This window comes from Sus scrofa, chromosome 9 (genome assembly GCF_054392235.1).
Source record: "Sus scrofa isolate SSC_HxYL_T2T_F1_AM1 chromosome 9, Sscrofa_HxYL_maternal_Yorkshire_Landrace_v2.0, whole genome shotgun sequence".
Lineage (NCBI taxonomy): Eukaryota > Metazoa > Chordata > Mammalia > Artiodactyla > Suidae > Sus > Sus scrofa.
The window spans coordinates 91,575,169-91,598,552 of NC_139391.1; positions in this window are offsets into that span (position 1 = coordinate 91,575,169).

Consider the following 23,384-nt stretch of genomic DNA (forward strand, 5'->3'; position numbering starts at 1 on the left):
TCACACCCTCAAATATTTTTATTCCAGACCAATCTAATGTCTTAAAATGAGAAGAAATATTTTGGGAGTGACTTTCTGTCCAAAACAACAATAATAAAGCATATATATACATAGGACTTTGATTGTGCAAAGTCTTCCCACACATACAACCATATTTGATTCTCACAATCAGCCTATAGCATTATTACCTGTAAAAATTTCCGTCATAAAATTCTTGGAGGTATGTGGCCATGTGACAATCCCTCCTCCCCTCCACCTTTGAGAAAGAAAGGGATACACTTGACATCACCAAATGCATAACACACCAAGGCCCAGGCCATGCCATTTACAGGAAATAATCTTTATACAATAAAAAAAGGAGGAGTGGAATGTATGCAATTACTGCAGTCTTTTTTTGCCTTCTGTCATAAAAGTTTTTTCCAAGCTCCTATCTCAGAGACCCAAGTGAGAAAGGAAAGCATTTATAACAGGATAGCATCACTGTATATCAACATGTACTCAACATGTGAGTACAAAGGAAGGAGGCAGTCACCTCACCCTGGGAAGAAGCAGCAAACAGACCAGGTATCTGGAGCCAGACTGTGGATGACTCTCTCCATGTCTGCCTCCCAAGATTGGTGGGTGGAGGAAAGATTTACAATATTCCAATGTTTGAAACAATAGAAGGCTGAGAAAACAGTATGGGCAATGTCTGACATTAAGTAATGTTTACAAATATAAATTAAGTGGTTAATGAATCCGACTAGGAACCATGAGGTTGAGGGTTTGATCCCTGGCCTTGCTCAGTGGGTTAAGGATCCGGCGTTGCCACGAGCTGTGGTGTAGATTGCAGACGTGGCTCGGATCCCTCGTTGCTGTGGCTCTGGCATAGGCTAGCGGCTATAGCTCAGATTAGACCCCTAGCCTGGGAACTTCCATATGCCATGGGAGCAGCCCTAGAAAAGGCAAAAAGACAAAAAAAAAAAAAAAGAGAGAGAGAGAGAGATTTTGTTAAAAATTTTCTACTTGATATCTATCTCTTGGAATTCTGAACGTTTTATTCATATCTTCTTAAAAGAACTTACTAATTAATTTAAGTCATGACAGGAAGATAGTCATCCTTGAACTTTAGCCTAAACTAGTTCTGAACTATTATATTTGTTTTGCAGATGAGAAAACTGAGGATCAGAAAGCCTAGAACTCCCTCTTTCCTCACATCCTTCTTCACATCAGGGAACACAGAAATTGGTTATTTTTACAGAGTTCTTTCTTTCTCTCATCGACAAAGCAATATTAAATTCTTTCTAATAATACAAATTGACTTGCAATCCAATAAGACGTTTTCACATCAAGTATTTCCAAATAAAGATAAAGCTCTAATTTGTGAACTGTGTGCATGTTGTTAGAAGAATCAGTGAGCTTGAATCCTATTAAAATGGCCCATCAGCCAAAATGGGACAGAAGTATCATACACATGGAGAGAGCAATCAGGGACAGGCAGGTGGACCAGTGCCCTCAGAAATCCTATCCAGAACACCCAGTCTAGCCACATAGCCTCCTGACAGTCCACACATTGGACTGAGCTCTGTAGATATTTGGGCATCTCTCCCACAGACCATGGGTCACTTGTCCATGATGGGTATGGTCCTGTCCCCAGCTGCTCAAGACATCCTATTGGCAGTACACAGAACGCGGACAAAGAAGCAATGAATGAGGAAGAAGCTGACCTTGATCACCTGCTGGGAGACCGTGCACCTGGGACCCTGTAGACCCTGCTAGGTCTGCCCTCTGAGGTAGCCTGGACAAGCCCGCTAACATCAAAGTTGCTCTCCCTGGGGCTTTAACTACTAGGGCTCTGAGTGACCCAAAGGGCAAGAGAAGTGAATAATTTGAAACACTTCTTGTAACGCATTCAACAGTATGGTTGGGAGGCTCTAACCTAGGTCTCACAGATAATAAGCGGTCACTTCACAATCAATTATCTGATTTCTAATCCCATCTCTTTCCACTGCACCATCATGCTACAAAGCTACTGAAGGTGAAGGCCAAGGTCAAAGAAGTGACAGTCTTCAAGGAATAGTAACAGTGGGCAAGAAGAAGGAAAGCTGCATCTCCTTAGCAGGTGATGTGGCTCATGACATCCAGCACACTAACCTCAGAAGCAGCCCTGCATCCAGAGGTGCAGTCACTCAGCAGATGTCCAACCTGGGGACATCACAACCTGGGGGGGGGGGTGTTTATAATCCTCATGCCTCGGGATAGGAGAGGCTATCAAGCAGATTGTATTATGCCCCCTGACGGCTGGCACTTTCCTTTCCATTCTACCTCTGTCTTCTCTAGGTGTCTGTGGTTCCACACATTTTACTTTGTGCATTTCATTTGTTTATAGCTCAGAGGTGATCACTTTCAAGGGTCTTGATATTTGAAAGTGGTAAATGCTTGTTGAGAGAACTGAGCAAAGTCTTGGAAAATAGATAGGAATGGGTCCTGTTGGTAGAAACGAGTGAGATTTGCAGGCAGATGTTGTCTAATAGGCCCAGGTGCCCGCTCACAAGAGCAAACCCTCTGCTGAAGTCTACTTGGATTCCACAAGCTCCCTCATACAGAGCCATCACTCAAAGCTGATCCCCTTCCCTGAGAGAGGGACAAGGGTCCTCCGGGCCCAGGAAGCCACTGAAGCCCCTCACCTAACCCCTCATCTATTCTATTTTCATGTTTGTTCCTGTGGTTTTTGCTGTTTGGTTTTGCTATCATTATTATTATTGAGATATTATTCATATGCCATAAAAGTTCACTGTTTGAAGTATACAGTTCAGTGACTTTCTCAGCATGTTCATAAGGGTGTGCATTTATCTCCATTGTCTATTCTAGAATCTTTTCCTCAGAAGAAATCCCTTACCCATTAGCAATCACCTCCCTCATCCCCTGTCAACCAACAATTCACTTTCTCTCTCTATTGATTTACCTATTCTGGACATTTCATATAAATAGAATCATACAATATGTGGCCTTTTAGGTCCGCTTCTTTCACTCAGCATAATGTCTTCAAGGGTCACCCATATTGTAACATGTACCAGTACTTCATTTTCTTTTATGGCTAAATAACACTCTGCTATATGGATATAACACGTTTATTTACCCGCTTATCCATTAGTAGACATTTAGATTGTTTCTACTTTTTTGCCTAAGAAAAATAATGCTCTTATGAATGTTCGTGTATAAGTTTTTGTGTAAATATATATTCTCTGGTTTAGTTTTTATTTGTTTACAAAAATAAAAATCTTTTTTTTTTCTTTTTATTTTTTTTAAGGCCACACCTGCAGCATATGGAAGATCCTGGGCTAGGGGGTGAATCAGAGCTTCAGCTGAGGCCACAGCCACAGCAACACCAGATCTTTACCCACTCAGGGAACCCAGGGATTAAACCCTCATCTTCGCTGGGTCCCACTGAGCCACAAAGGGAATTCCACAAAAATCTTTTAAAAATACACTCAAATAGAAAGCTTTAGCTTTTACATTATATTGTCTCTGGCATTTATTTTGGCCCTATTGTTATGTCCTGGCTAAGCACTGTGCCTTTCTTATTCTTAAGCATCTCTGGAAACTTAATATTCCCAAGGCAATGGGGTACTTTGTTGAATTGAGGAAGATTTTCTGTGAAGGCATTCACAAGAGAAAGCATATTAATATATTTCAAAATGGCATTAGACAATACATCAACAATGGTCACTCAAAATGATGTTTATGTCCATTATGCTAACTTGCAATTCTCTAATTGAGGAAAAGTTGACTAACTAGATACCAGTTTTCATTCCCTAAATAGACTTTTTAAGAAAAGCCTAAGAAAGATGTATTTTTTATCTGCTCTATGACATTCATTACAAAGCCCAGCAAAATGGCAGAATAAGTTCAAAATAAATAACCGTCAAATAAAAACACTAAAAAGTGAGCAAATAAACATATATTTAATAGCTAGGAGACTAGTTATGGGGAGGGGCAATTATAGACTATTTAGACACCATGTCCTTAGAAAAATGCCAAATATTAGAGATTTTAAAATGTAAAATACTATAAGGTGGTATTTCTAGGAATACAAAGTATTAAGGATTAAAGAATGTTGTCTTCCTGATCAGTTCTGCTAATAATATTTAATTGTTCAGGAGTTCCTGTCATGGCTCAGCAGTAACAAACCCAGCTAGTATCCATGAGGATGCAGGTTCAATCGCTGGCCTTGCTTAGGGGATTAAGGTTCTGGTGTTGCCACGAGCTGTAGTATAGATGGCAAACATGGCTCGGATCCTGCATTGCTGTGACTGCAGCGTAGGCTGGCAGCTGCAGCTCTGATTCAACCCCAGCCTGGGAATTTCCATTTGCCTCATGTGCAGCCCTAAAAAAAAAAAAAAAAAAAATTGATTGTTCATAAGAACAAGAAGCTGTAGTTCCTCTGCCTTCTGGACCAACACGAGCTTCCTGATGGAAGTGCCATCACTCTTGCTGGGTCCAACTCATTGGCAAGAGCTAAGAATCAATGAAAGACAACATGGAAAACAAAGAGGAAAGGGCACAGAAGAAGATGCTGAGAGAAAAGGCAGACAGACAGTCCTGATGCCAGGGGATGTTCACGTGTCACAGATGCATTTCAGTCTCTGCTTCTTCTCTTCCTGACATAACCTGTATGATACTTGGTGGCACCGAACAAATCACTTCAGGATCTGTTGCCTCAGTTTCTCAGTGTATAAATTCAGGCTATCATCACCCCCCACTTAACGAGTTCAAATAGCATGCGAGGTAGAAAGTTGGAAAGGCTTGACCTGTGCCTGTAAAGAATATTTACGGCTCCCTGGAGCAAGGCAGGTTGGAGCTAAAAGTATCATTATTTTTGTAGTCAGAGAGTCAGAATCCATCCTCCATCATGTTTTAAGCCTTTGAAAGAGCTCTTTGTTTTTCTGCCTAAGCTTTGGCCCATGGGGAAAAATATTCTGCTTTCAAAAGGTTTCTTTCATAAACAGGTCATTCTTTTTAAGTGGATTTCACTGACTATGTTTATTAACATGTAGTAACACTTAAGAAAGGTTTCATTTGGTCCTGGGAATAAAGCAGTGTGGGCAGCCTGCCACCCCTTAGCCCAGAAAGAAATATTGTCTAGAACAAGGCCTGGAGCATTCAGAGAGGCCAGCGCTGTTGCAGGTTGCTGCTTGGGTCTTGCATCACCCAAAGCAAGCAGGGCAGACAATGATGCACGCCCTGGAGGAGCCCTCAACCTGGACAGGACTGGTGGAGGAAGCCTTTCTTAGTCACCAAAATGATTTCACCAGAGAGAAATCTCTGTCAATAAAAGCAAAGGTGAAGATAATCGAGTCCATGAACCGCAGAAACTTTAGTTTAACAAGCTGTCCATCCATGTGTTTCTCTCTCTCTGGATGGTTAAATTCTCCCACTGCTAAGTTAAACATTCCCATGTTTGATTTATGTCATGATTGAGGCTGTTAACTCTCCCAGGTTTGGTTTTGTTTTGTTTCTTCTGATCTTACTTCTTACTACATATCTTCGTTCAGGCCTCTTTTTCTTTTCCAAGATACAGAGATCTTCCTGATGAAGGTCATCTTTAGCAATTGCTGAGCCTTAATAAACCGAACTGTAGGGTCACCCATTAAATTCTTTACAAAGGTAAAGTCAGGTTAGAATGAGTTTCCCGGGCCACCTGGAATGAAGACTGTAAGGCAGGATGGGCAGCTGGCTGCACCAGGGTGTGGGGGAGGGTTTTGTGCGCTATCCCAGAGTAGAAGAGGAACTGAGTGGGTGTGGTGGTCAGCTGGGGAGCCCTTTGCCTCCTTTCCACTGAGCCCTTGTCCCTGAGGGCTCAAGAGTCTCCAGCAAAGCCCAGTGTTTGGAGCAAATGTTCTGCCTTAATATAGACTGTATACGACCTGTCCTCTCAAGCTCTAACCCTTCAGGTTTCATTCTAGAACCACCATGAAATTCACCCTGCCATATGAGCTCAGAAACTGACAGAAGGTTTATTGAAAACCAGAAAATTAAACTCTGACCAAGTTTTTATCCAACACCCTCCAAGGGCTGGATGAAGATCTCCACACCTGAGCATGAAAGATGATGCTTCTCACTCCACCACTACCTACCATATGTAATAGCATATTTAAAAAAAAAAAAAAAAAGATTTAAATCTTGAAGTGAGTAAAAGGAATTTCAACAAAGTTCAAACTGTTAACAACATGATGCAATCCATTCCCTAAAATAGATATTTTTCCCCCAAAATTTTTTCTATTTGTTTGTATGTCCCTATGTATCGGTGATTTAAGCATACGACTGGCCTGTCTATTGGAGATTCTATCCCTGCCTCCACTGGCCTGCACACACCCACCAAACATCCATCATTTGATTCGTTTAGTTGTTTGCACCGCAAGTTTTTCCACTGGAATAATCATCCTTGAAATGACCATTTCTTTCTAGAAGGAACTCCAAAGAAGCAGGAGGAGATTTTTCTGACATATTTAGCATAGATTCAATGCATTTATTTAATATACATTTCTTGAGTGCCCATGGTGTTCCAAAGAGGACATAGGAAGTCACCTATACTACGAGGATAATTAATGTTATGGGCAAAGCCACATGTGGACAAGATTTTGAAGGATGAGAAGTGAGCTAAATGAAAAAGGCATATGATTCTTGCCAGTGCAGGAAAAACACCTGACAGACACTGTATTAATATACTTGAGCTGCTATAGCAAAGTACCACTGCCTGGGTGGCTTAAATAATAAACATTTTTTTCTCATTCTGGAGGCTGGTCAGTCCAAGAAGAAGATACAGGCCAGCACAATTCCTGGTGACAGTCCTCCTCCTGGCTTGTGGATGGCTGTCTCCTTGCGGTATCTTCACATGGTGGGGAGAGGGAGAGGGAGGAAATTCCCTCCTATCTCCTATTCTAAGGGCACTAATCCCATCATATGAGTTCAACCCTCCTGAACTCATCTAAACCTAATTACCTTCCAAAGGCCCCACCTTTAATACCATCATATCGAAGGGTAGGTCTTCAAAATGTGAAATGAGGGGAGTGAAGAAACAAACATCAGTCCATAACAGAGAGGGAGACAAAGACGATACAGAGCACGGAGGGACTGAGAGGAGAGCCACAAGACTCACCAGCAGGGTATAAAAATGGAGCTCTGATGACAAAGGAGCTATTACCACATTAGGAATTATCTTATATGCTTTCAAAGCAATTTTCATTTTTTTCTGAGAGCAATGGTATGCAAAAAAAAAAAAAAAAAGAAAAAAAAAAACAAAAAAAGGATTTTAGGCAGAGCATACCATCGTGAGTTTCGAGTTTTTTAAGATTCATCCTGACCAGCTGCAAGCAAAAGTGGATTAGAATAGAGAAGTGGCAAGGAGAACAGCTAGGATGTGATTGAACTAACCTAGTGGAGAGTAGGCCTCTACTCATTAAGAAACCTTTGTATCCATCAGAATCACTCACTGAGTCACTTTCTGGGGGTAGAGGAATTGGAGCAAAGGATCTTCTTGAGCAACACTGCTCTGTAGGCACACAACTTTAAAAAGAACCCCTCTTTGAAAAGAAAGATTAGCTTCCTCTCACCTGAGGGAGACTCAGGTGCAGGCCTGAGTCACAGCTTTCAGCCCCAGGTGCCTTTACAGAGTATACACACTGCACAGGTGTATGGACAGTGGCAGGGCTAACAGAGTCAACAGAATGTAGTAGCTGAAGGATGGTGGGAAAACAGAGATGCCTCAGATGACTCTGGAGTCTGCAACTTGGATTTCTGGGGGAGGCTGATGCGTCTAGACTTGAGTCACACCAAAGGTAACTGGGACATCTAAATAGGCCATCAGATATGACCTGCTCCCACTAGACTGCAGGTTCTGTGAGAACAAGAATAACATTTTATATGAGGCTGCCAAGTAGGGTTTACAGTGCACAACCCACATGACCCTGAGCAGCAGCCCAGGAAATGATTCTAATACACAGCACCAAGGGGAACAAGTAAGCAAAATTAAGCTCAGGGGAGAACTCAGCATTTAAGTCTCAACCCCTCATAACATATCACTGAACCAAACGCCATTTTCTGAACTGGGATCAGGGCTTGTGAAGAGTGCCTTTTGCCCAGACTGAACACTGAGAGACAGGGTGGGAAAATGAGGTAAAGCAAACAAATATGGTCAATTTTGGGGATAGATGATGTAATTATATTAACTGGTAATTTTCAAAGCAAACCTCAGTCAGCTACTTAAAAATAGATGGGGTGGAGTGTGGGGGATGCAAAGAGACAGCAGAAAAGCAAGAGGGAGGGGCAAGTTTTAATTCCGCTTTTCTGCTTTGAGTGAGGCACAAACAAGGGCGAATGGCCCTCTCACTATTTCCTGGCTTAATTCTTCCTGCTTTCTTACATCTTCATCCTTCCAAAAATCAACATTTTCAAGAGGAGGAAGAAGAAGGCTCAGGGACTAGAGATTATAAATGAGAGTCAACTTTGATGGGTAAGAAATTCTCCATGTTTCATCACAACTGCCAGTCTGTCAGTTTGACAGAAATGCTATCTAAGCAGCTGCCTTTAAGGAATCACATCTTGTCCTGTAGCAATAACAGGGCTGGATCAAGACACAAGAGACAAGGACTCCAACTCATGTGTTTTGATAATTCCCCAATTTCCCTGGTCCTCTGGTTTCTCATCCACAAAAAGAAGAGGAACAGCAACTCTGAAAATAGACACTCTACAATAATTTTCCTGCGTTCAACCTTATAGTCAATCTCCTGCTATCCTGAAGCACTCGATCCTGAGGACAACCATCCCCTATGTTGTTGAACTACACTAATTGGTGAAATACACTGAGGTTTCAGAAATCTAACATTAAATTACTTGGGGGATGGGGAGGCAAAGCAAGGCAGGTCATGATTATTAGAACACTGGAAATGCTCTTGTTCTTTTAAGATAAAAACGTAGTATCGGGGGTTTTGTGGACCTGTAACATAAATCTGTGGTTAAAAAAAAAAAAAGCAGGTGGTTCACAACATTCAGCCTCCAGTTAGGCTACGGTTTTACTGTAAACAAACAGGCAGCAGTTGCACTGAGGATACGTTGTCAAGCCGGTCGTTTTTCTGAATTTCCCCACAAGAGGGCAGTGCTGCGTAACAATTGTAGCCTTTGAGCGAGCTGTAGGGGACGCTGCCTGGCCCCCCAGTTCAGGTAAAACTGAAGAATTTTGTTTTGTCCCTGGCCATGTTGTAAAGAAAAATCTTAACAAATGCTATCTTTTGTCTTCTCAGAAATTGACAGAGTGATCCTAGCATAATAAATAGCCACAAATTCTCTTGCTTCATTCCTGGAAACGAAGGGACTTGAAAGAGTATCAGACGGTTAGTGACAGGATAAGTTGGATTAGTGAAATCCTTTTTGGTGATCTAATGCACTTTATAGGCACTTTTGGAGACTGTAAAAGTTCATGAGAGACATATAAGTGCTTAGTACAGTATCCTTGAGACATGAACCTGTCCCCAGGGGAAGAGCTGAAATATGTTTTACTGAAGAATATTTTACAGAACAATTTAAACCTTATAATATTCTGACTATGTGAGAAAAGGAAAGTTACTAATCGAACTTTGGAATCATAGTGACTGAAGTCTAAAGAATAAGATGTTTTTCAAAATGCTTCTTTTAGAAACGAATGCTTTTGTAAGCCTCTCTTAAATGTATACTAGCCATGAATATCTCGTTGACAACTTACTACAAGGATGGGTTGTATATGAGCTCGACCTCTTTTAAAGAAATTAAACTTGATTTCAGAAGCAGGGCTTCACATTTTCAGCAGTTACAAAAAAGTAGCTTTGTGGCTTTAATGTTCCCCCTAAATTCTTCATGTCACAACAGTCACCTTTACCGTGAAGCCATATTTGAGTGAATTTCTGAGAGCTATTTCCATCAAATGGAAACGTCATTCTTAGACAAAATGGAATGTGTTCATGAACAATGGACTATCCAAAAATTAAGAAAACAACTCTATTTATAATAGAATCAAAAACAATAAGATTTAAGAATTTATGAATAATTTTAACCAAAGAATTACTAGACTTTTACACTGGAAACTACAAAATAGCATCGGAAATTGAAGATCTTACTAAATAGAAAAATACCCCAAGTCTGTGGATTAGAAAACATTGTTAAGAGCTTCCAAACTTCTTAGGATTACTCCACAAATTCATCTACAGATTCAACAAAATTCCCATAAAAATTTTAGCTGCATTTTGGCAGAAATTGATAATTCTAAAATCCATGTAGACATGCCAGGGATCCAGAATAGCTGAAATAATCTTAAAACAAAGATAAAAGTTGGACGTCTCACACCAACAATCAAGCAATCATCAAGTCTGTGTCATTGGCATAAGTATAGATATAGCTTAATGGGATAGAATTGAGAATCCAGGAATAAACTCATATATTTATGATCAACTGATACTTGACAAGGGTCCCAAGACAATTCTATGAGGGAAAAGAAATGTCTTCCAACAAATGATGCTGAGCCAACTGTTATCCACATACAAAAGAATGAATTTGGACCCCTGTTTCTTGCCATATACAAACATTAACTTAAAATGAATCAAAATATAAGATCTAAATGTAAAAGCTAGAACTAAAAATCTCTTAGAAGAAAACATAGGTGTAAATCTTTGTGACCTTGAATTAGGCAATGGTTTCTAAGATGACATCAAAGCACAAGATGCATAAAGAAAAAAGCACATAAAATTTAAAAGATTTGTGCTTCAAAGGGCACTATCAAGAAAGTGAGAAGACAACCAGAGAATGGGAGAAAATATTCACCAGCAATATACCTAATAAGGATCTAGTGCCCAGAATATATAAACACTCTTAGTGCTCAACAATTAAAAAACAAACAACCCACCCTTTAAATGGGCAAAATTTTGAACAAAGATTCCTGCAAAGAAGATATACTAATGACAGACAAGCACATGAAAAGATACACAACGTCATTACTTGTCATGAGGGAAATGAAAATCAAAACTACGGTGAGATACTACTTCACTCCCACTAGAACGGCTAATTTTTCTTTTTTTGTTGTTGTTTTTTTGTTTTGTTTGTTTGTTTGTTTGTTTTAGTGTTGCACATGCATTATATGGAAGTTCCCAGGCTAGGGGTTAGAACAGAGCTGCAGCTGCCAGCCTATACCACGGACAGAGAAACGCAGGATCCCAGCCATATCTGCAACCTACACCACAGCTCACAGCAATGCCAGATCCTTAACCCACAGAGCAAGGCCAGGGATCAAACTCATATCGTCATGGATACTAGCTGGGTTCGTTACCACTGAGCCACAACAGGAACTCCATAATAATTCTTTAAAAGACAATAACAAGATGTGGAGAAAGTGGAACCCTCATTTTGCTGATGGGAATGTAAAATGGCACAGACACTTTAGAAAATATTTTGGCAATTCTTCAAAAAGTTGAACCTAGCAATTCCATTCCTAGGTGTATACCCTAGATGATTGAAAACATATTGTCACACGAACACTTACACAGAAATGTTTATAGCAGCATTATTTATGGTAGCCAAAAAGTAAAAATAACACAAAAGCCCATTAACAGATGAATAGCTAAATATGGCATGGTAGATCCGTACAGTGAAAAAGTGTTCATCCTTTAGAAGCGCTTATACATGCTACAACAGAGAGGAAGAATTGAAGTTTTCCTTTTCTTTTAAAAAGGCTATAGATTTTGTTCCATTTAAATGAAATTTCAAGATTAGGCAAATGTATAGGAACAAAAAGTAAACTAGTAATTTTCAGTGGTTGAGGTAGGGTGAAATGGATGTGACTGCTGAGGGGTGTAGGGTTCTCTTTCAGGGTAATAAAATGTTATGGAAGTAAATAGTGGTGATGGTCACATAATTTTGTAAATATACTACAAACTATTGAATTTTATGCTCTAAACAGTAACTTTTATGGTGTGAGAATTGTATTTTAATTACAATTAAAGAGAGAGATAATGTTTCCAACCATGACAGAGATGGAAGTGAAAGTGAGGTCATTAAAACACTAACAAAAAGAACAGCACCAGAAATTTACTTTCAACCCAGTCCCCAATAACGCTGTTTGCTGAAGACAAAGACTTGGCTCTTTTCAATATAGACTGATTAGAAAAAGATAGCTATTGACCTAAACAAAAAAAAACAAAAAAAATGGTAATATGGTTTCTCTTTTTTTCAGCAAATACTTCTCTTACTACTTACCACAAACAAATACTCACAGACAGGAAAATTGATTATTAGGATTATTAGTGTGGTGGAGTATTATACAGCAGTGAAAATGAATAAACCTGTATTACATTAACATAAACCTGACCAAAAAGCAAATAGCAAAAGATCATATAAATATGAGACCATTTATATAAAAAAATTTTAAATGAAAAGCCATACTGTACACACAACATATACAATTTAGGGAGATCTATATATTATACTATATACGTGTGTGTGTGTGTATGTATACTATATCCTTAAATATATATAGTATATATATTTATACTGTATAATATATATAGTACTAAGGGATTAATGATTATATAGCACATAATATAATGTATATATATTGAAATTACTAAAACATTAAGTATTAAAGATTCCATAAAGTGTTAAGAAGTTCATGCAGTGATAGCATCTGATCGAAGAAACTGATACTCCTAGAGGATGGAGGAGGATTCTGAGAAAAAGGAGCAGCACACAGGACCATGTCAAGAATGTTAATAATATTATTTTCCTTTATCTGGGTTGAAGGCCCATGAATTTACATTCTTTTATTCTTTATGTTTTTGGCCTGTCAGACATTTTCTAAAATAAGCTATTAAAAAACCTTAATTTAAAAAATTGTCATACAGGTTTTACCATTTGCCATAAAATCACAGCCATCACACTACAGATGAAGTATTGAGAGCTTCTGTGAAGTACTCCACAAGTATCAGAGCTTTAAAATACTTTCGAAAATGAAAGAAAGGAATCCAGAGATGTCCTGTCTAGAGTTCTGTTTCTGTTGTTATCTGCTGAGCATACCTCTTCGTGTTTGAACATCAGTGCAGACCTCATAGTGGGAGCACTAAGGAGTCAGGACTCCTGGCCTGTGACTAGATTCGCTCCAGCCCTTCTCAGCTTATTAGCAGACTGAGCCAGAAGGCAGTCAAACCTCTGATCAAGTGATGACAGGATTGTTGTCAGTCTAAGTGTTTGCAAGTATATGAAAGACTTGTGTACAAACTGTCTACCTGAAACCAGTTCACAAACCTGAAAAATAAAAAAAGTCAGTGATCTACAATTTTAGCTTCCATGACAGCTTATCTAATTGCCCACATGTTTTTTTTTTTTCCTCCAAATTAACCAAATTTAATCCTTGGGGTCCTTTTTTTTTTTTTTTTTAATGGTTGCACAATGGCCATAAAACAATAGGTTTTTATTTTAAATAATTAAAATTTTAAAACCCATATTAACAATGGGTTTTTAATATTTTTATAGGGCTACTCTGTAATGTATACTTTTAAAATTCAATCCATTCAAGCTATTACTATGCAAGTAACACACAGAATCAAGTAGCCATGAAAGAGTTAAATAGCAAAAATCCAAGCAGCAGGAAGCTGATGTGTCCAGGGGCATATTAGATAGACTAGAAAACAATCACAGCAAAAAGGGCTTCTGAGTGATGCCCAGCCCAGAGATGTCTATTTTCTTATCTTAAATCTAGAGAAAGTCATAAAATTTCCATCCACCCAAGATTCTGAGGCAGCAATTTTTTGCAAGGCCCCCATTGATTGCAGTGGTATTGGGCAAGAGCCCATCTGCCTGTCGTGCCCTCGTTGACAGCTTTGCAAAGTAACAGTGATCAACACAAACAGCCAGGACAGATGAGATCCAGCTGACGATGTCTTCCTAATGAAAACCAAAAGGTATTTCTGCACTCCAACATCTCCAGCAATTACAAACCAGACCTCAGTTCCGTCCTGATTAAAGAGGTCACCGACCTGCTTGAGAGGCAAGGACAGAGCCAAATTAGAAAACAACACAGGGTCAAGTAAGAGTAAGGGAGAAATGAGAGTAAATCAAGATGGAATCCCTCTCTCAGTCTTTATCCCATGAGAATTTTTAAAGTATATTTTTCATGCAAGTCTCACATGTATATAGAAAAGTCCATAAATGATACAAGTACAGCTTGATGAAACTGCCCAAATCAAAGCAATCCACACGTCACCCAGCTCCCCAGAAGTCTCTCTCATGCCTCATCCCCATCACTCGTTCTCCTCCAAAGGCAACCACAATTCTGGTTTCCACCCTCATCAACCGGTTTCACCTTCCTTTGAACCTTGAAGTACACTCTCTAGTGCTGGGCTTCTCTGCTCAACATAATGTGAGTGACATTCATCCAAATCCTTCTGTGGCAGGTTTGGTCACTGTATGGATAAACCACACTGGATGTCTCCATGGTCCTGTCAATGAGCATTTACTCATCTCAGAAGCAGCAGAAGCTCAGCATCACTCATTCTTAGAGAAAAGCAAATCAAAGCTACAAAGAGTTATTACCTCACACCGGTCATAATGGCCATCACCAGAAAGTCTACAAGTCATAAAGGCTGCAGAGGGTGTGGAGAAAAAGGTACCCTCCTACACTGTTGGTGGGAATGTAAATTGGTGAAGCCACTGTGGAGAACAATACAGAGGTTCCTTAAAAAAGTAAAAATAGAGCTACCACACGACCCAGCAATCCCACTCCTGGGCATATATCTGGAGAAAACCTTAATTTGAAAGGAAACATGGGGCGTTCCCGTGGTGGCGCAGTGGTTAACGAATCCGACTGGGAACCATGAGGTTGCGGGTTCAGTCCCTGCCCTTGCTCAGTGGGTTAACGATCCGGCGTTGCCGTGAGCTGTGGTGTAGGTTGCAGACGCAGCTCGGATCCCGCGTTGCTGTGGCTCTGGCGTAGGCCAGTGGCAACAGCTCCGATTCGACCCCTAGCCTGGGAACCTCCATGTGCCACGTGATCGGCCCAAGAAATGGCAAAAAGATAAAAAAAAAGAAAAGAAACATGCACCCCAATGTTCATAGCAGCACTATATGCAATAGTCAAGACATGCAAGCAATCTCAGTGTCCATCAACAGATGAATGGATAAATAAGATGTGGTACATATATACAGTGGAGTATTATTTAGTCGTGAAAATTAATGAAATAATGCCATTTGCAGCAACATAGATAGACCTAGAGATTATCATATTAAGTGAAATAAGTCGTAAAGAGAAGGATGGATATATGATGTCACTTATACGTGGAATCTTAAAAAAACGGTATGAATGAACTTATTTACAAAACAGACTCACACACTTCGAAAACAAATTTAGGGTTACCAAAGAGGAAACACTGGGGAGAGGGATAAATTAGGAGTTTAGGATTAATATATACACACTGCTATATATAACGTAATCAACAAGGACCTACTTATAGCACAGGGATCCCTACTTAATATTCTGTAATAACCTATACAGGAAAAGAATCTGAAAAAGAATGGGTGTGTGCATATGTATAACCAAATCACTTTACTGTAACCCTGAAACTAATGCAACATTGTAAATGAACTATACTCCAGCATAAAATTAAAACTAAATTTAAAAATTTTTTTAAAGAACCAAAGGTGCTACAGCCCTAGATTTTCTAAAGTCTGAGGGTTTCTTCTGAAATGACAGAGCAGCCCTGATTTAGCAGGTTTGGCCTCCTGGGCTGGCACATCAAAGAAGCATTTCCTTTCGTTTTTAGTTTCAAAGGATTTCAGATGCATTAGGTCAAGTTGTTCTTAATATCCTGTCTCTCTCTTTAATGCCTATGTAGTAATATCCTCTTTTCAGGCAATGTATTGGTGAATTTTGCCTTCTTTAATTTATTCATGACCAGAGTTTATCAGTTTTGCTAGTGTTTCTGAAGAACAACTTTTGGTTTTACTGATTTTCAATTTTATACTTTGATTTTCACTGTCATTCATTAATGCGCTTATCTTTATTATTTTCTCCTTTCTTCAATTTGGTGTCTTTTCCTAATTTTTTAAAATGTTATTGAAGTATAGTAATGTTGTGTTAACATTTTCCTAATTATTGAGATGGATACTTTCACCATTGATTTTCTTTCAGCCTTTCTTACTTCTAAGATTAAGTCTTTTAAATTGAGTTTTTTCGTTTTTTTGGTTTTTGTTTTTTTGTCTGTTTGTTTTTTTTCGTGTTCACACTATATTCTACTCTGCGATGCTGGAACTTTTACTATTTAAAGTACACTTCCCCTCCCCCAGGAGGTCAGACTCTGCAAGTAGGGGCAGTTCGAGGAAGACAGCAAAGCTGAAAGAGGAAGATGGGTGTCACCCTTTCCTCTCCCCTCTCCAACCTGTCAGCTTCTCCCCAGCAACAATGGTCTCTCATCCCAGCAGTACCTGTTGATTTCAGTCATCTGCTTTTTTTCAGCCCTTCTGGTCCAGCCTCATGATCAGGCCTCATCCATCTTTCCCAACTCCCTAGAGCACCACCTCCAAACTTCTGGGTCTAAAGATCCCGAATTCTTCCCTTTGTTCCTTCAGCCCTTTGATGGAAGCTGCTCGCCTCCATTGCTAGCTCTGTGTACCCTAAATGTCCCTTATAAGCTTTCTCTTAACTAATCCCTTCTATTCATTTCTTCCTTCTAAAATAATTGTTTCAGTTTCTGTTGACCTTTTGGGGGGCCACTCCCATGGCATGCAGAAGTTCCTGTTCCAGGGATCAAACCCTTGCCACAGCAGTGACAACTGCCAGATCCTTAACCACTAGGCCACCAGGGAACTCATTTTTTTTGGTTTCTGTTTTCTGACTGAACTCTCACTGAAGTTGTCCCCAAAGCACAGGAAGCAAAGAAGTGAATCCTATTCAAAAGTGGACTCGCACAAAACAGAGACTCAAAGATTTCGAAACCAAACTTAGGTTTACCAAAGGAGACATGGAGGGGGATAAATTATACAGGTTGAGATTGATATATACACACTACTATATATAGAATAGACAACTAACAGGAACCTGCTGTATAGCACAGGGAAATTTAGTACTGTGTGGTAACCTATATGGGAAAAGGATCTGAAAAGCAATGGATATATGAATATGTATAACTGATTTACTTTGCTGTATGCCTGAAATTAACATAATCTTTAAGTCAACTATATTCCAATAATTTTTTTAAAAGTGGACTCACAATCTCATTTGCTTTTCTTCTTCTGTCATGTATCCTTATTGGGAAACAGCCAAGCCAGAAATCTGGGAGTTTTTTGTCATGGTTTTCCTCTCCCTTTGTCTCTGTCTCCAATGTCATCAAATTCGATTGATTCTGCCTCATATGCATTTCCCTGGAATCTCATCCCTCTGTTCCATTTCTGTTGCTACCACTTTAATACAGGTTCAAGTCTTATCTTACCAGGCCTATTTAATTAGTCTCTTGGCCTTATTAGGCCTCACTCTATACCAATGCCTATTTTGATACTAAAATCATATTCTATAAAGGCAAAGTTGTTCTCTTTAAAAACACTCCATAACCTCCCCTTCACTAATGGGCAAAATTCAAATGCCTCGGTAATGCGTTCATCTTCCAGCATGAGCTGATCTTTGCCCACTCCCTCAGCTTCACCTGCCACTAATCCCCACCTTCCAGCAGCACAGCCTGCCTGCCCCTCTGCACACACCATCTGCCTGGACCCTGTCTTACTGGGCTGCAGACTTCCGGAGATGAGGAATATCACTCACACAACTTCCATGAAAAGATAAAATGACATTTGCTTGTTTTTATATTGTCTTCATATATTCATAATTATGAACAACTATGATATTTCACTAAATTGATGGCCATAATTTGATAATCAATTTCTCAATTTTGGGGTATTTAACTATGTGAGTTGTGATAATTTTATGTGTCAACTTGGCAAGGCCACAGTACTCAGATATTTGGTCAAGTTTTATTTTTAGGTATTTCTATGAAGGTATTTTTTAGATAATATTAGGATTTAGATTAATAGACTTTAAGTGAAGCATATTACTCTCCAGATGTGAGTGGGCATCATCTGATCAGTTGAAGGTATTAATACAAAAAGACTAACTTGGAGTTCCTGTCGTGGCGCAGTGGTTAACGAATCCAACTAGGAACCATGAGGTTGCGGGTTCGATCCCTGCCCTTGCTCAGTGGGTTAAGGATCCGGCATTGCCATGAGCTGTGGTGTAGGTCGCAGACGTGGCTCGGATCCCGCGTTGCTGTGGCTGTGGAGCAGGCTGGCAGCTACAGCTCCGATTCGACCCCTAGCCTGGGAAACTCCACATGCCGTGGGAGCAGCACAAGAAATGGCAAAAAGACAAAAAAAAAAAAAAAAAAAAAAAAAAAGACTAACTTCCCCACAAAAGGAGGGAATTCTGCTTATAGCCTGTATTTGAACTCAAATTGAAAATCTTTCCTGGGTCTCTAGACTTATGGACTCTCCTGCAAATTTTGGACTTCCCAAGCTTTCATAATCACAAGAGCCCTTTTACTAAAGTCAAGCAATCAATCAATTAACATCTCTCTTTCTCCCCCATTTAAATATATAGATACAAGTATAGGCACACACACACACACACACACACACCCCTTGTTGCTTCTGTTTCTATAAAGAACCCCCATTAAAACACTGGTTTTATATTTTGGCTTGGTTTTTTTGTTTGCTAGCATAAATACAATTTTATGCTAGTGATTTTATCTCAAATTATCATTTAGGATTAATATATGAGAATAGGTTTCAACTTTAAAAGAATGCATGTTACAATACCTCTTGATAAAGCTTCCCTAATTTCCCTCCAAAAAAGATTATATACCAATGTACAATGTTGTGTGAATGCATGCCGCTCCCCACAGTCTTGTCAGCACTTTCCACTTTTTAATTTACAACTCTTTAAACGATTCTCTAGGTAGAATATGGCTCAGTGCAATTTACTTATTGGGTATGTTTCCTATTATATAAACTGTTTACATATCATTTGGTCATCCTTGGAGTTTTAGAGGTGTTGTGTGATTTCTTCACAGAAACATTAGGTATGACAGAATAATCCTTGTAAGCAATAGGCCTAAATGTGTCTGGTTCAAGTAGACAAGGAATCTGTTCTTTGCTTATGCAGGTCAGGCTCTATACAATTCCCAGCATCCCAGGTGGTGCAGGGTCTGCCATCTTTAGCTCATAGACTCCAAAGTTGCCTTGCAAAGCACCTCCTTGCCAATCAGCCAGAAAAGGGAGAGGAAAGGGAGAATTCACAGAGGATTTTTTAGGCGAGGCCTGCAAATGGAACACTTCTTTCCAACATCAGTCCAGGCAATAAGCTCAGCCATAGAGCAGACTCAACCCAGAAGTTCTGGGAAATGCAGTCCGGCTGCGTCCTTAGAAAGGTGAGGATAACATGATGGGGTGAGTAGCTGAGGGTCTCAGCCATAGAATAGAGCCTCTGTGCTCAGTGCTAAGAAAGTGGACACCACAGTCAGACACACTCCTCTGATTATCCCGTCAAGCAAGGTATGGAAACATTCTGATCCTGAGTTGTTGTCCTTTTTTTGTTGTTTTTTTTGTTTTCCTTTTTCCAAGCAGGCCATTAAAAAGGGGGCCTTGTACGGCAGCTGTAAGATTTCAGTTAGAGAAACATGTGTAAGTTCCTGGTTGACTGTAGGTTTACAATACAAACTGGATTCCTTTTGTAATTTTTCAGTTATACTTTTTGGGGAAATGTGTATGTATTTTGATCTTCTCATCATTTGCAGTCATGTTCTGTTTGGGGATGTTTATACGTTGTGTTTTTATGAAGTTCCACGTGATTTCTGGCATTGTTTCTAAGAGTTGCAAGCGCTCATTCCTCCACTGTTGAGTAGGATGGCTGCTCTGTTTCCTCCAGTTTGTTCACGGTTTGAACTTTTACATTCTCCTTTAATTCCGGCATACTGCATGTTCTAGAACACCTTCAAGATCCTTCCCAGTGTCATATTCCAATTGTCAAGCTATAAAATAGACCATAGCCAGTTTTCCCTCCCCTTTTCCTTCCCTTGAGTGTTGCCCAATCTTCCCCCACCCCTGTTCCTCCCTGGAATGCCCTCTAGATTTCACCCCCGCCCAATGCTGCCCTCCTTACAACAGATCCATTAAAGCAAAATGACTAATAATGGACTTAAATAGTGATATCAATCTTTACTGGAGAAAAAAATGACCTGGGAGCTTGTTAAAATGTAGATTCCCAAATTTCTGATTCAGAGGGTTTGGGTACCAAATCTTGGCAGGGGGTGGGGGTTCTTTTCTTTTCTTTTTTTTTTTTTTATGGCCAAGCCTGCAGCATATGGAAGTTCCCAGGCCAGGGATTGAATCTGAGCAGCAGTCACAACCCACAACTGCAACTGCAGCAACCCAGGATCCTTTAAGTCACTGCACTGGGTAGGGATTCAACCAGCACATCTGCAGGGACCTGAGCCACTGCAGTCAGATTCTTAACCCACTACACCACAGTGGGAACTCCTGGTACCAAATCTTGATTTTTAACAAGTGTCCTAGGTGGTTTTTAAACAGCTAGTCCCACAGTTAGAAAAAGTGGCTTAACTCCTTATAGGTGCATGTGTACATAAAATCATAAACTATGTAAGAGAAAAACTAATAACATTATTTCAGGCATGGGACAATGGGGAAGAATGCTTTTCTGGAGAGGGTGTAGTTTTCCTTATGCCTCAAAACTGCAGATTCTCTTCTTTATGCTTACCAGTTCTATAACCACCTTTTTTCTTATAGCTAAGAATAAATACTCACTGGCCTGTGGCCTTACCCAAAATCAAACCAAGCATTTTCCACTCAGTCTCTGCACAGGCTCTGTGATTCAGCATTTAAGAAAACTAAAATAACTAGACTTCCCAGTTGCTTTGGGAGGGGCTATTCTTACAGCCATGGGGGAAATCAAGCAGAAATAGCAAGTTTTATGTCCAAATGTGGATTTCTCTAAATGCTCCAGTCACTTCCTTTTGTTAGAGTCCTCTAACCATTTTTTTCATTCTAAAGAAAGGATGTTACTCTTATTATCTTTCTTCCAAAAAAAATAAAAGTTTTAAAATAGTATACAGTTATTATTTTATTTTTCGCCACAGGAGAATTTCCAAGACCCCCTTACTGGGTTGAGTAAGTCAAACCAAACCTTTCTTAATAGCACAGTGAGCGTAACAATAGAAGTATGGCAGGACCGGACAGAGTTAAGTTACATGAGTGGCTTGGTACAGTACTCGAGGCAGTTCACCCCAAGTGACTGCCATTTCAAGCATCACCCTGGAGAGGCCTGATCTTAAAAGCACTACAGAAAAAGAACAATAATTTAAATAGTATTCTGACATGGAAGAAAGTGCATACTCGATGTACGAAGACATGTCTGGTGACGGAGCGAAGAGGGACTGAAGGCCAAGCACAATTGGGATATAAATATTCTCCTAAGAATGGTCTGACATCTCTACAGAATTATTAGTGGCTCTGTTTGATCATCAAATGAAAGACCATCATAAATCAAGAAGACAGAGGGCAGTTTTGATCCAGAGGACCAAAAAATCTTTCAACATCTGGTCTGAAAGAGTTCTGCGCAGTAAGTGCAAATCAGAGATCCTACTGGAAAGAGGATTGAAGTGTTGCAGGTGGCACTTGTCTTCATTCAAGGTACAGGGATTAATGACCAGATAGGACAGCTAATGACCCAGCCAAAGTGGATTATTATTCAGCCTGGCTGGTAGAAATCCTTTTGAGGCTTTCCTTTGTCCTACATTGTTCTGTTTATTAAGTTGTCTTTTTTTTTTTTTTTTTTTTTGCCTTAAAAGGCAAAGGCACCTATGTTCCCTCCCTGGGTTTGTTTGTTTGTTTTGCTTCTTAGGGCCACACCCACAGCATATGGAGGTTCCCAGGCTAGGAGTCCAGTCGGAGCTGTAGCTGCCGGCCTACACCACAGCCACAGCAACGCCAGATCTGAGCCAAGTCTGCGACCTACACCACAGCTCACGGCAATGTTGGATCCTTAACCCACTGAACAAGGGCGGGGACCAAACCCGCAGCCTCATGGTTTCTAGTCAGATTGGTTAACCACTGTGCCACGATGGGAACTCCTCCCTTGGGTATTTTAATTGCTGGAAAATACACATAAAATTTACCATCTTGTCCATTGTTAAGTGTGCAGTTCACAGTTACATTATTTTTACATTATTACTTACATTATTTTTAAATTGTTAAGCAAACTACCACACTGATGTAAGCCAAAATAGAGGGTCCCAGCAATAGGGGAAAAGGATGTCTCTGGCTCTGTCGCCCCTGTGATCTTAGGATGAACAGTCACTCTTAAGTGCCTCCTGCCACAGATTCCACTCCCCCCACCCCACCCCACCCACACACCACTACACAATGATCTCTAGAGTCCCAGGGGGGTCTCAGATGATGTTGGTGCCACTTGTTCTGCGTTGTTACTTCCAGAACTGCTGGCAACCAGAGTTCCCAATCCACCAAAGCAATGCTCCAGGATTCTTTCTTCCAATTACACAGTTCCCAAAACATAGGAGTCTAAATCCCCTAATGGACCCATGAGACTGTCTGTGAACCCCTCTCTTTCTGCTCCACTCAAAGCCTCTTCCGGTGAAATCAGTTTTGTGGATTGAGCCAGAGGAGAGCCCAGTGACAGCTGTCATGTTATTCTCAGTTCCACCTTCCACCCCAAAACCACCACCAAGGTTTTTTAGCACAGACACGTGTCTTCTGAATCTCTTATTACTTAGGATGAGTCTCTTTCTTCCCCTGTAACTGCCCACTGCAGGAGCCCGCTGCACCATCTCAAGCTTTGCTTAACACTCCAGAGCAAGACGAGCCCGCCTTGGCATAAAGCTGGCAAAGATGCGTGCTTCTAGCTAGGGATCATTTTACCCAGGATTAAAAGCACATTGTCAACAGAGTTTGATATTCATAATAACGCCTTTGCTACTGGAAGAGAGTGAATCTTCGGACACTTTCCAGTTTTTAAATAAAGTGACTTAAAAGAGTCACCATCTTCCATCACCTCAAACACCAAAGCTCACACCCACTCAAGTGTTACTCCCTCAGCCACCAAAGTAAAAATAGTGTGATGGAATAAATGCAGAAAAGGTACAGGAGTTCCCTTGGTGGCTCAGCAGAAATGAATCTGACTAGCATCCATAAGGACAAAGGTTTGATCCCTGGCCTTGCTCAGCGGGTTAAGGATCTGGCGTTGCAGTGAGCTGTGGTGTAGGCTGGCAGCTACAGCTCTGATTTGACTCCTAGCCTGGGAACCTCCATGTGCTGTG